Below are 10,290 nucleotides of genomic sequence, written 5' to 3'. Positions count from 1 at the left end.
ATTTGCATCACTGCTGGTCCCTGTCCCAGGGAATGCCCTGGATGGGATGGCCTAGGACACTTCTTCTGTCCTGCTTACCCTGACAGGTATGTCTCTAGAGCACAAAATCCTTCCCGTATATGTCACCACAAGGAACAGTGTGACCTGTGGGCAGCAGGAAGGAGGGGTGCTTGCACAACTGTCCTGATTTCTCCTGCGGAAGTACAGATGGCAAATTGAATTTGGCTCTAAACAGCTAAAAATGGTCCTAAACTTAGCTTGTTCCCTTCCTTGGCATCATAATGGACATATCCTTTGCGGTCATGGATAAGGACAAGGAGTGTATAGCCAGTCCTTATCACAGATTGTGTTGGTGAAGGCACTGATCGCTCTTGGGGGCTGCCAAGGGTTTAGAAATGGGCTGAGGAATTGAAATCCTCATTTAAACTGCAACAGCATTGTGAAGTATAAGCTCTATAAATCTTTACAGATTACTGGTCACCTAAACAGATAGACTTGAGAGCATCCAGTCACTCTTGGGCAAGAGTTTTGCTCTGAAAGAAATTGAATGGAGCAACTACAGGTACTCCCACCACAGCAGCATAGGCAGCGCACATTGACTGCAACTCTTACAGCAAAAGTGACCATTTTGGAAAAGCAAATCACCCTGGAAGTTGATCAGAAATGCAACAGAGGATTGTTTTTAATGGCTTTAGGGGGAATATTAAGATTTATTCCTGTAAAGACTTACTCAGCGTGTTGCACAAACTCCTCTTAGTGCACTAATAAGTCAATGTGATACCGAATGCTTTGCCATTATAATTACAGCCACATGTTGTCCTTTTTACAAATAGGTCTGGCTTAATTGCATCATTTTTCAGCAGGATTTATGTGGTCCTGCTTAATCTAAAATTAGTACATGCACAAATGAAGTGCAAACTATTTTCCATCACTGAACTGTGAAATGTTCTCCAGAATAGAGATATACCAACATGTTCCTAAAAAGATGCAATAAACAGTCAGGCAAATTTTGATTTGTGTGTGAGTCTGCACCTATACAATTTTGTTAAAAGTAAGGAAGAATATACTAATATATACCTTAACTACAAAATAACAAAAAAGTCAGCTAAATGGTCTAAATCAAGTACTCTTTTTTGATTATCACTAGTAAAACAAGGGATGGGGAAATCATAAATCTATCCTGATATTGCTAGCTCTCAGCATTTATTAAATACAGTAAGAGCTAATGTGTTTTATATATTACATCAATCTATCACACATAAAGATATCACATTTATAAGATGCTCTATAGGCCAAGATTGTGTTGGCCTAAATTCTAAGTTACTTTCACTAATATTCCATATTGCCTACATAGCTCTGAGGGCCTAAGGATATGTATAGGGCATAGTAGGGACAAGAGTTTGGAGCACCTGAACCTAGGCCAGATATAATAATTGCCATCCCTACACACTGATTGGAAGTTTGGAACATGCATGATTTCCAAGAGTATTAGAACTTAGACTTTAAAATATAAATTCACAGCCAAATCCCAATTGGGTGCAAAAGCCTAATGCTGGAAACAGATTAAATCCTCTTTCAGCTTGTATCTCATAGGGAAAAGTTACTTTGACTTCAGCAGAGTGGTGATGTTGCCATCCAGAATGGAGATTTACTTACTGCTGTGAGGAAGTCTGCTGAATTTTAGTGGGTAAATCAGAAAGCCAAGAGAGATTCTGATATTGCTTAAGCACTAATGTAGAAGTGCTAAGCTTTGTCCTTCCTCTAAACATGGCAGCTTCTCTCTCAATTTCTTGATAGATAAGTGCAGTTTGTGAGAGCTACTCAGTTTTGTATGAAACATGGTTTGGGTAGAAAGTAAGAGAAAGGCTCTATTACTAAAAATACTCGAATATTAAAAATAGGTCTTGGTTTAAATTTTATGTTGGTGGTTTTTACTCCTTTAGAGTATTTTCCCTTGTAGGTCTCAATGGGCCAAAATTCCAAAGAGTTACTTAAAGCAGGGCACCTAATGACCTGTACAATGTGCTTTCAGCCATGAGAAATGCCCATGGCTGTGGGTTGGAATGGGTTAACACACAAACAGTAGCTTACAGGTCAATGCCATTTCCCTCTGCCTCATCGTGTCACCACAGTAATTCACACTCTGAAACCTTAAGGCTATAGCTGCAAACATGCTGCAAAGAGAATCTTCTGAGCTGTCTCTGAAATAAGGCTAATCCTGAATGGGCAGAGTGATCCTTGGTGCTACTTGCCATGCAGGAGACAACTGTCAGGTTCTGTGTTTGGCTTAAAGTGAGGATTCCAGTGTGCATTATCCCAAAGATAAGACATCTGATAAACTAATAGTGGATGGCTGGATTCATAATTCCTGGCAGCCCTATTCCTGGCAGCCCTTTAATCTGGATCCTTGGAGATAACAACAGAGATGTGCCCAAAATAGGGCCCCTGGTCTCTCCAATGGTTCGTGATTGTACTGGTGTTTGGACCAGGGCACCAACCCTGACCCTCTCCCTGCTGCCTCCTGTGCACAGTCACAGCTTCTCCTTTTCCTAAGAACATTTATTTTGTAAATTAAATGCAAATGTTCAGGCTGAGGGATTTGCTACCCTTTGTAAATCAAGAGCTGAGCATTTGCCTGGTACTTCTCATGTAGGCTTTTCCAAAAGTACTTTTATGAAAGCATTTAAGCACTAATAGTTTCACTTGATGAGAGCAAAGTGTGAGGCAGGAGTAGGACGCAGGTGTTACAATCACACTTGGAAAAATCATACATGAAAAAGGAGACACTGAGGAATTTCAGAGAACAACTTTCCTAAGGAGATGTGACATCCTCCATGGATGTGGCACCACTCTCTGTGAACCAGGCTTGACATAAAGCCCTTTCTGATGCAAAGAAGATTTGAACACTTTGGCCTCTTGTGCAGGACACATGAGTCTTGCACAGAGCAGGAAACTGTCCTTGGAGCATGGAGTTGTGTCTTCCAAAATAATGGTCCACTAAACAAAAGCAAGGGAAGGAGAGTGCTCTGCCATCTGCTATGTAAGTAAAGAATTTACAAGGATCTTTGATTTTTGGTTACTGCCACAACTGAATAAACATTTTTGGTGCTGAGTGCATGGTTTTGAACACCTTCAGGTAAACAGCTTCTGCCTTCTCCGATGTTACTGTAGAGTATTTCTCTGGAGTGTGTTCCTCAGCCTGTCTGAGTGCCAGGGGAGCTGTCTCCATCTGCTGAACACTCCTCAGGTGAACTACTGACCTACACCCATCCAACACCTGCAACACCTGTGAGCTGCTCAGCCGTGGCCACCGGGCCGCTGAGTGACACCAAGCAAGATGTGCCCACGACAGCTTGGAGGAAACTGGGTCGCTTTTTTATAGACTAAAATGAAACAGGAATCAAAACTCCTTCTGATAGTGGTAAAGCTGGAAGCAATTCCAAGCCTTTCTTGAGTAGAAAGGCTGCTCTTGACTGTTACTCCCAGAAACGAGCACTGAAGCGTTAGCCTGTCATCCGCTCAAAACTTCAACCACACTAAAGGAGGCACCTGGACTCAGAAGATCGAAGCTCTGCTCAGTTTTCTCAAGTTGGATATTCTGGTATTTCTGGTGCATCTTGCATATGTAGAAGCAGCAAAATTTGTCTTGGAGAACAGAGGCATCAGCATGGAGTGGGGACAGATGGTGTTCGTTACGGAGACCAAACTACGGCTCGATCTTCCCAGAGAGAGTGGGTCCTGCAAGGTAGGAAAAGTTGTTTTAAATGAGACAGTGACACAGAAAGTTGGAAAATGAATGGCTCGGGCAGGGGATTGTTCTGATGCTGAGAGGAAAGAGGTGGTTTGAGGACAGTGCCTTGAGCATGGAAAATTGGTGTGGGGGGAGCTGCTGTCAGAGGAGCTGGTGCAGAGATCGTCACCTGCTCTGAAGGTTTAATAAGTCACTTTAAACAAAAGTGCGCCGTTGGTTTCCGTGAGTTCCACGTTTTTCACAGGGAAAGTTTTTCCCAACCCACCCTGCTACAGATGTCATTCTCTGAACTGAGAGTTCATAAACCTTTCAGAAAACTTCTGTTTGATTTTCAGGCTTTATTATTGTACATCAAGATGGTTTTATTTGCCATGTTATTGTTCCTAGTATAATTGCTCTTGCAATTAGAAAAGATAATAGATTAAATGATAGCTACCTTTTCAGTTTATTGTGTTTCAGAAGATTTCCACTTACATTTTTCCTTAAAATTTTGCAAGTAAGTTTTTAAAAAAACCCATAATCCAGGGGCATGTTTCTTTACCACCAACTCCTGCAGGCTGTCTGTAGGATGTCTGGTCCGAGGATGAGCTTGAAAAGGATACTTATATGCTCCTGGAATATAAATTAATCCCTAACTTCTCCAAGCCAAATTCACTATATCCTTTTTTTATCTTTTCAGAACAAGGGAAGATATCAGTTAAATTGTCACAAATAAGCCCCAAACTGTTGTGAAAGAGCATCTGATTTCCTAAATTAATCTGAAAGGTATGTTTTCAGATTTCAGAAACCTCTCCTTAACCTCGGTTCCACAAATAGCTTTATGCTGAGATGAAGTGTAGACAAACACACAATAGAACTTTCTAACCAGAACTGCTGAGGGGTGTGTGCTATATCCTCTCATAGCAACCATAGGCCCCAGCTCAGCTTTGGAGGCTGAATGGATCCTATGCAATGGTTTCCATGGTTGCACAGGCTTTCATGTACCCAATAACATTAATATTCCAGTCCTTAATAGAATAACTTGTGGTGCAAAGGCAATTTTTTCCTCTTTATTTCCTATCTTAAATTATTGCTGTCTTAATGATTGAATAAAGTTATTCTACTAAAGCTTAAAATGTTGTTGAGATTGCCCTAGCATGAGCTCAAGCCTGCAGTACTTATGTAAGTAAAATTTCAGGTGCCTCTTGAGTCAACACTGTTGGATTTGGTGGTAAAATAATGATGGTTTTTCTCTTTACCAGCTTCTTAGCATTTATCTTAGCAAAAAGTTTGATTGCCACTAAGAAGTTAAGAATACTGACAATGGCTGACCAGTTTTTGGAAGAAAATAGTGTGAGTCTGAGAACTTAGAGGTGGGAACTCAGTTGTGATAATGTGATTTAAATTTTAAGGGAGTGCCTTCTTTTTTGTTTTAATACTGAGTTGGAGGTGATTATTGTCCTTGCCTTTTTTGCCACCTAGGGTTTTCCAAAGCTCACCTCTGCTGGAAGTTGTCCACCACTTCAGTTTTTATGTCCTTCTGAAAAATCTCAGCTGTTAATCAAGAGCTGTGGTAACTCTTACAGAAGATCACTTTGAAACTACACCTCAGCCAAGTACCAAAGAAAACTTCTTGACAAATGTTGATGCCTTTGGGTAGCTGACTGGGACTTCCCTACACCTTAAAACCCCAATTTCTTGGGCTGTGTGAATGATTCCTTTCAAGGTGACAATAACTTGCAGGTGCTGCCCCAGTTCTGGAACAGGCCATGGCTGAATGAGGGGTTGGCCCATGGGGAAAACTTACAGTGGGCACCATGAAGCTCTCTGATTTACAGGAGAAAGAAATATTCCAGCAGTCCTTTTTTTGATGTTTCAAGCCTCAGTGGGATATCCAGCCCTACTCAAGGATGGGGTGTAAGTATGTAAGTATCACAGAATAAAAGATGCAGAGGTCTGAAGAGAGCTCTTCAGAAACACAACAGAAAACTCCAAGAAATGTTCCAAATGAGTGTAACTTTGATATTTATAATGGTTAGTTGCTACTGAGGTGTAATCAGTGCTGACTCCTGGCGTCTTCTCTACAACTGAAAGTCTGACTCACCACACTCTCTAAACCTTCCAGTGATTTATCTGAAGTGTTTATTATCTGGCTCACAGATGTGTATCAAAGCACGGTTTACAAAGAAGAGCTCCATGTGCAAAAAGGTTACATTTTTAGCTTGTGTAAACTGTTGTTTCCCCACCAAAGGCAACAAAGTTGCCGTATGATATCCCCCAGCAGAGGATCTGCTCTCCAACCAACACTTGGTTATTGTTCTTGGCTGTGTCCATGAATATTTCAGAGTGTGCTGGAGCTGGGCTCTGAATGCCTTCATTCACAGACTGCTGTATAAATGATCAAAGGAGAGGCTTCTTGATCTTGTGTGTAATAAATCCTCTGCTTTCAGGTCTGCTGAACTGGAGACTATCATAGAAATACTTGTTCCTCAGGTACAGATCAGGAAGCTGGAGTCAAGTATTCCTTCTGTTGGACAAATGCCTCTGGAATTCCACGAGTTGCTTGGCACATCTGACAGAGATGGCAGAAGGATCTCAGCCTCCATTTACAGTACAGTCTGCCTGCATGGAGCATGGCTTTGGAGACACTGCTCCCTGCTTTCGGTCAAGTGGTGGCAGGGGAGAAGGGGCATCTACCTGAATATCTGAAAAAAAGCAAGTAGAAGGAAAAATTTGAAAACAAGCAGTGTTGGGATAAGCTTAGGTTCGGATTTCAAAGCGTTTGTTGTAGAAACATTCCCTAGATTTTTAATGAGGATTTGTCTTAGCTTGCAACTCATATAGCTTTGTTTTGCATCTTGAAGGTTTTTTACAAAGCAGTGGTAAAACAAGAAAAACTAATGTGAAAGAGTTTAACAGATTTTGAAAGAAAAGAAAGTTGTGGCTTCCCGGCTCCTGGACACCTCATATCTTTCTATGCCTTGCCATGAGTAAATGACATAGGAAGGAAATAGTGGTCTATCATAACCCCTGTCCATTTTTAGCTAAAAAATTACCTGTGATTACCTGTCTGAATTGAATTCATTTTGTTTATAAAATGTAGAAGAGGGGTAGCTTGCTAACAGTGTTTTTTGTCTAGCTGGGACTTCATCAGAAGTACCTATGGCCACAATTACAAATTGTAATTGTGAATTTGAAAACCCTGTGGCTTTTTCCCTGTGGAGAGTGTATACCTCATTCCCAGTCAGAATTCCTGTTGTCCGGATTAAAGAGCGCAAACTGGACTTTTGGAGTTTTCCAGGGCTTATCATCCACGCCATGCCTTCCTACAATTAACTGACATAACTAATAAAAAACAAGTGCCAAAATCTGGGAAATCCACGACTGTATTGCTCCGTGCATCTATGCTAACCTGTGTATCACCTGTCTCTGTGCAGTTGTTCAAGAGGCTAATGGAGAATCCTGCCCTTTTGAATGGGAATTTTGCCAGCTGCATTAACTGGGACAAGATTATTGACTGTCTGAGGCAAAGCTTAGAAGATAATTGTTGTGTTTAACTGTTAATTCTCTAGCATTATCCCAGTAACTTGTTGATGCATCCAAGAGTTGCTTGATGTCTATATATACACACACCCACGCGTGTACACTTGCCTGCCTTTGGGAATTCCCTAGCCCTTGCTAATATGGGTACAAAGATTCACTGGGCTTTCTTATTTGTAAACAGAACATGTTTGGACTTATGTCCTGATAAAGGGACATACTACAAACACGATGTGAAGCTGCATTTGTGTCTATGTTCATCTCAGAAGCTCAGCAGCTCATCCTTGCACACTGACGGCCATGGCTCAAGATGCTGAAGATGCAGAAATCTTGGGAAAAAGTAACATTGTACATTGCTGCAGGGATGTTTCACCCATTTGGAGAGCTGTGCACAGCCCATGACATCCTTCAGTCAGCAGGATCTCTGTGACCTGAGAATTGGTACCTGCCACCCCATGTGTCTCCTGCTGCGAGACAGGTCTATGAAGTAATGGAGCCTGGCTGTCTGCAGTCAGCACTGCTGTACTACATCCAAAGCAAGCTTGCCAGTCAGCAAATGCTGCATTAATCTTTCAGGGAGTGTTTGTTTTGCTCGTTTTGTTAGGCTGAGTTTCAAGCAACTGATTATATGCTCATGAGCAGTTCTCCTGTTGCAGCCCATTTTTCAAAAAGAAGTGTGAAGGCCGAAGCTCCCAAGGTTGGGTGGAACATGCGTTGGAAGGGTTATATACGGTCTTGCTTCAGTGTGTGAGCTCACAGTGCTTTTGAGTGCATGTTAATACATCTGTGCAGGTACCTTTGGAACAGTGGAGTTGTGCCTCTTTGAAGTTTGATGAGTGTTTTAAAAATATACGTTGGACTTGGTTCTTCTCTGTTAGTGCTAATTCTGCTTGAGGATTTATCTCACTGCAAATGAGATGTGCTTGTGTTTGCTTAGCAGTAGTCAAACCTTCTGACTGCTGAAGGAGAAACTCTGAAGGCTTCTGAGGGTTAGATAAGACAAACACTTTACTGGTCACAGAGTTTTAAGAATTGAAATGCCTGGAATTTCTGGAGGTACATGACAGTGTGCCTGGCTTGTTCCCATGTGTCCCTGCAGTGTTGCTGCTCTGTCCAGCTGCGGCACTGAAGTTACAGCTCTCACTTAAAGGCCCATCTTTCCAAGTGTTTTTGCATTTAGCTCCTCTACGCAGAAAGGAATTTAGATACACTAATAACTTTTAGGATGTGGAAAATTCAAGTCTGGAGACTCTTGTATGTGCAAAACCTTTAAATACAAGGCAGTCTCTGGACTTCTTTTTGTGGTTTTTATTTTAAGACACTCTGTGCTCTTTGATGACTTGCAAAATGAAATCTCGCAACATTTCCACAAGTGAAGAGAATTTTAGCTCCCAGAGTGAGAACAGAAGGATGCACTGTGATCTCAAGGTCTTTTAGCCTGCTTACACAGTCTGAAAGAATGTGGCTGGGCAGTGAGCCTGTTACAAAATGATGATTTTTATGGTGTTGGAATAAGACAAATCCTGTGGATATTTCACGTGCACGTACTTCTCCTACAGACTTTTGCTGAGAATCAATGTTTTACATTAAATCTATCCTACCAAGAGTACTCCAAAGGTAGTGCTACACACAACAGTATTTTTTTAAAGTGCATTTTTGATCAAAATATATACCCTCTGCTTAAATTTTAAGTGGGAATGTACTTTGAGAAGGGTTTGGGTGGAGAGAGAAGGGGAATAGTTGGCTGCTTTTCTCTTTTCTGCCTTTTAGTTTTTAGAAATTTTCCTCTTTTGCTGTTACCCCAATCTTGCATCTATTCCTGCTTACAATAAGGGGATTGAAAAGGCAGAGATGAAAAAAAAAATACATATATGTTTTTAAATCCACCAGTTGGTGAGCTGTTTGTACATATTTTCATGTTTCTTTCTGGTTTTGGATTAAGTTTCCACTCCAAAGGTGCAATTTCCTGGTTAACATATTGGTCTGGAAGGACCCAGGGTTCGTGCAGACCTGGCACACGGCAGGAAGGCTGGCTCAGGGGGGAAAGCTGTTGCTTTTCTTTGCCTGCCGCAGACACGAGAGCTGTGAGAGTTCCCTTGGTACAGGAAAGTGTTGTGGTATTACACACAACATTTATTGGTGTGGTAAGAGGATAGATCCTCCAGGCTCAAATAAACATTATGAAACCTCCCTTCTGCAAATCAGCTGCTTAAACTGGATGCAAGAGAGGGTTTGGAATCTTGGATTTTGCTATGTAGCTGTTTGTGAAGAGCAATGCAAATCCTTATCATCAGCCTTCAGTTTTTATATACATGTGTATCATAGGCCTGGGCTGTGGAGGATGGTCACGTTCTATTACATAGGATGCACAGGACAGGGGCAAATGGCCTCCAGTTGTGCCAGGGGAGAGTTTAGACTGGATATTAACAAACATTTCTTCACTGAATGAGTGGTTAAGCATTGGAACTGGCTCCCCAGGGAAGCGGTGGAGTCACCATCCAAAAGTGGAAGTGTTGGAAAATCAAGCAGATGATTCAGGGCAATTTGTGATACAGTTTAGTTGACAAGGTGGTACTTGGTTGATGGTTAGACTTGATGGCCTTGGAAGTCTTTTCCAGCCTTGGTGATTCTGTGATTCTCTGATCCTCTTCAGACTGCTGCCCATGATAACCTGAATGATGCCCAGCTCCTGGTGATGGAAGATCCCCAGTGTGAGGTGTTGTGTCAGATCTGAGTTCGGCGATGAGATGCAATGCAACACTGACAGAATATAAGCACAGTTTATCTTGTTAGACCTACCCCCATAATCTGTCTAGGAAAGGTTTGACTTTTTTGCATGTGTCCCAGAAAAATTAATAGAAATTCTTCTGAAAAAAACTGTAAGATTTTCACATCTTTTGGAATTTCAGCAGTGAGTCTGCAGAGTTCAGGCTTGTTACTAAGAACAGCCCAATGTATATTTCAGGGTGAAAAAATAATCATGTCACTTCTTTGGAACGTGATCTAAAGTTCACTGAAGT

The 10,290-nt window shown here is 41.5% G+C and overlaps 1 long non-coding RNA gene across 1 annotated transcript; it reads left to right on the top strand.

The window, feature by feature from the left end:
• Window positions 1–3,469: 3,469 nt before the first annotated feature.
• LOC125330160 lies at window positions 3,470–8,892 on the top strand. The gene is made up of 3 exons (XR_007205390.1): window positions 3,470–3,745; window positions 4,431–4,516; window positions 5,213–8,892. It is a non-coding gene; the product is annotated as an uncharacterized LOC125330160 (long non-coding RNA).
• Window positions 8,893–10,290: the final 1,398 nt, after the last annotated feature.

The sequence above is a fragment of the Corvus hawaiiensis genome, chromosome 9 (assembly GCF_020740725.1).
Source record: "Corvus hawaiiensis isolate bCorHaw1 chromosome 9, bCorHaw1.pri.cur, whole genome shotgun sequence".
Classification (NCBI taxonomy): Eukaryota; Metazoa; Chordata; class Aves; order Passeriformes; family Corvidae; genus Corvus; species Corvus hawaiiensis.
The sequence above is the reverse complement of the archived record's forward strand: the minus strand, read 5'-3'. Positions and strand labels throughout refer to the sequence as shown.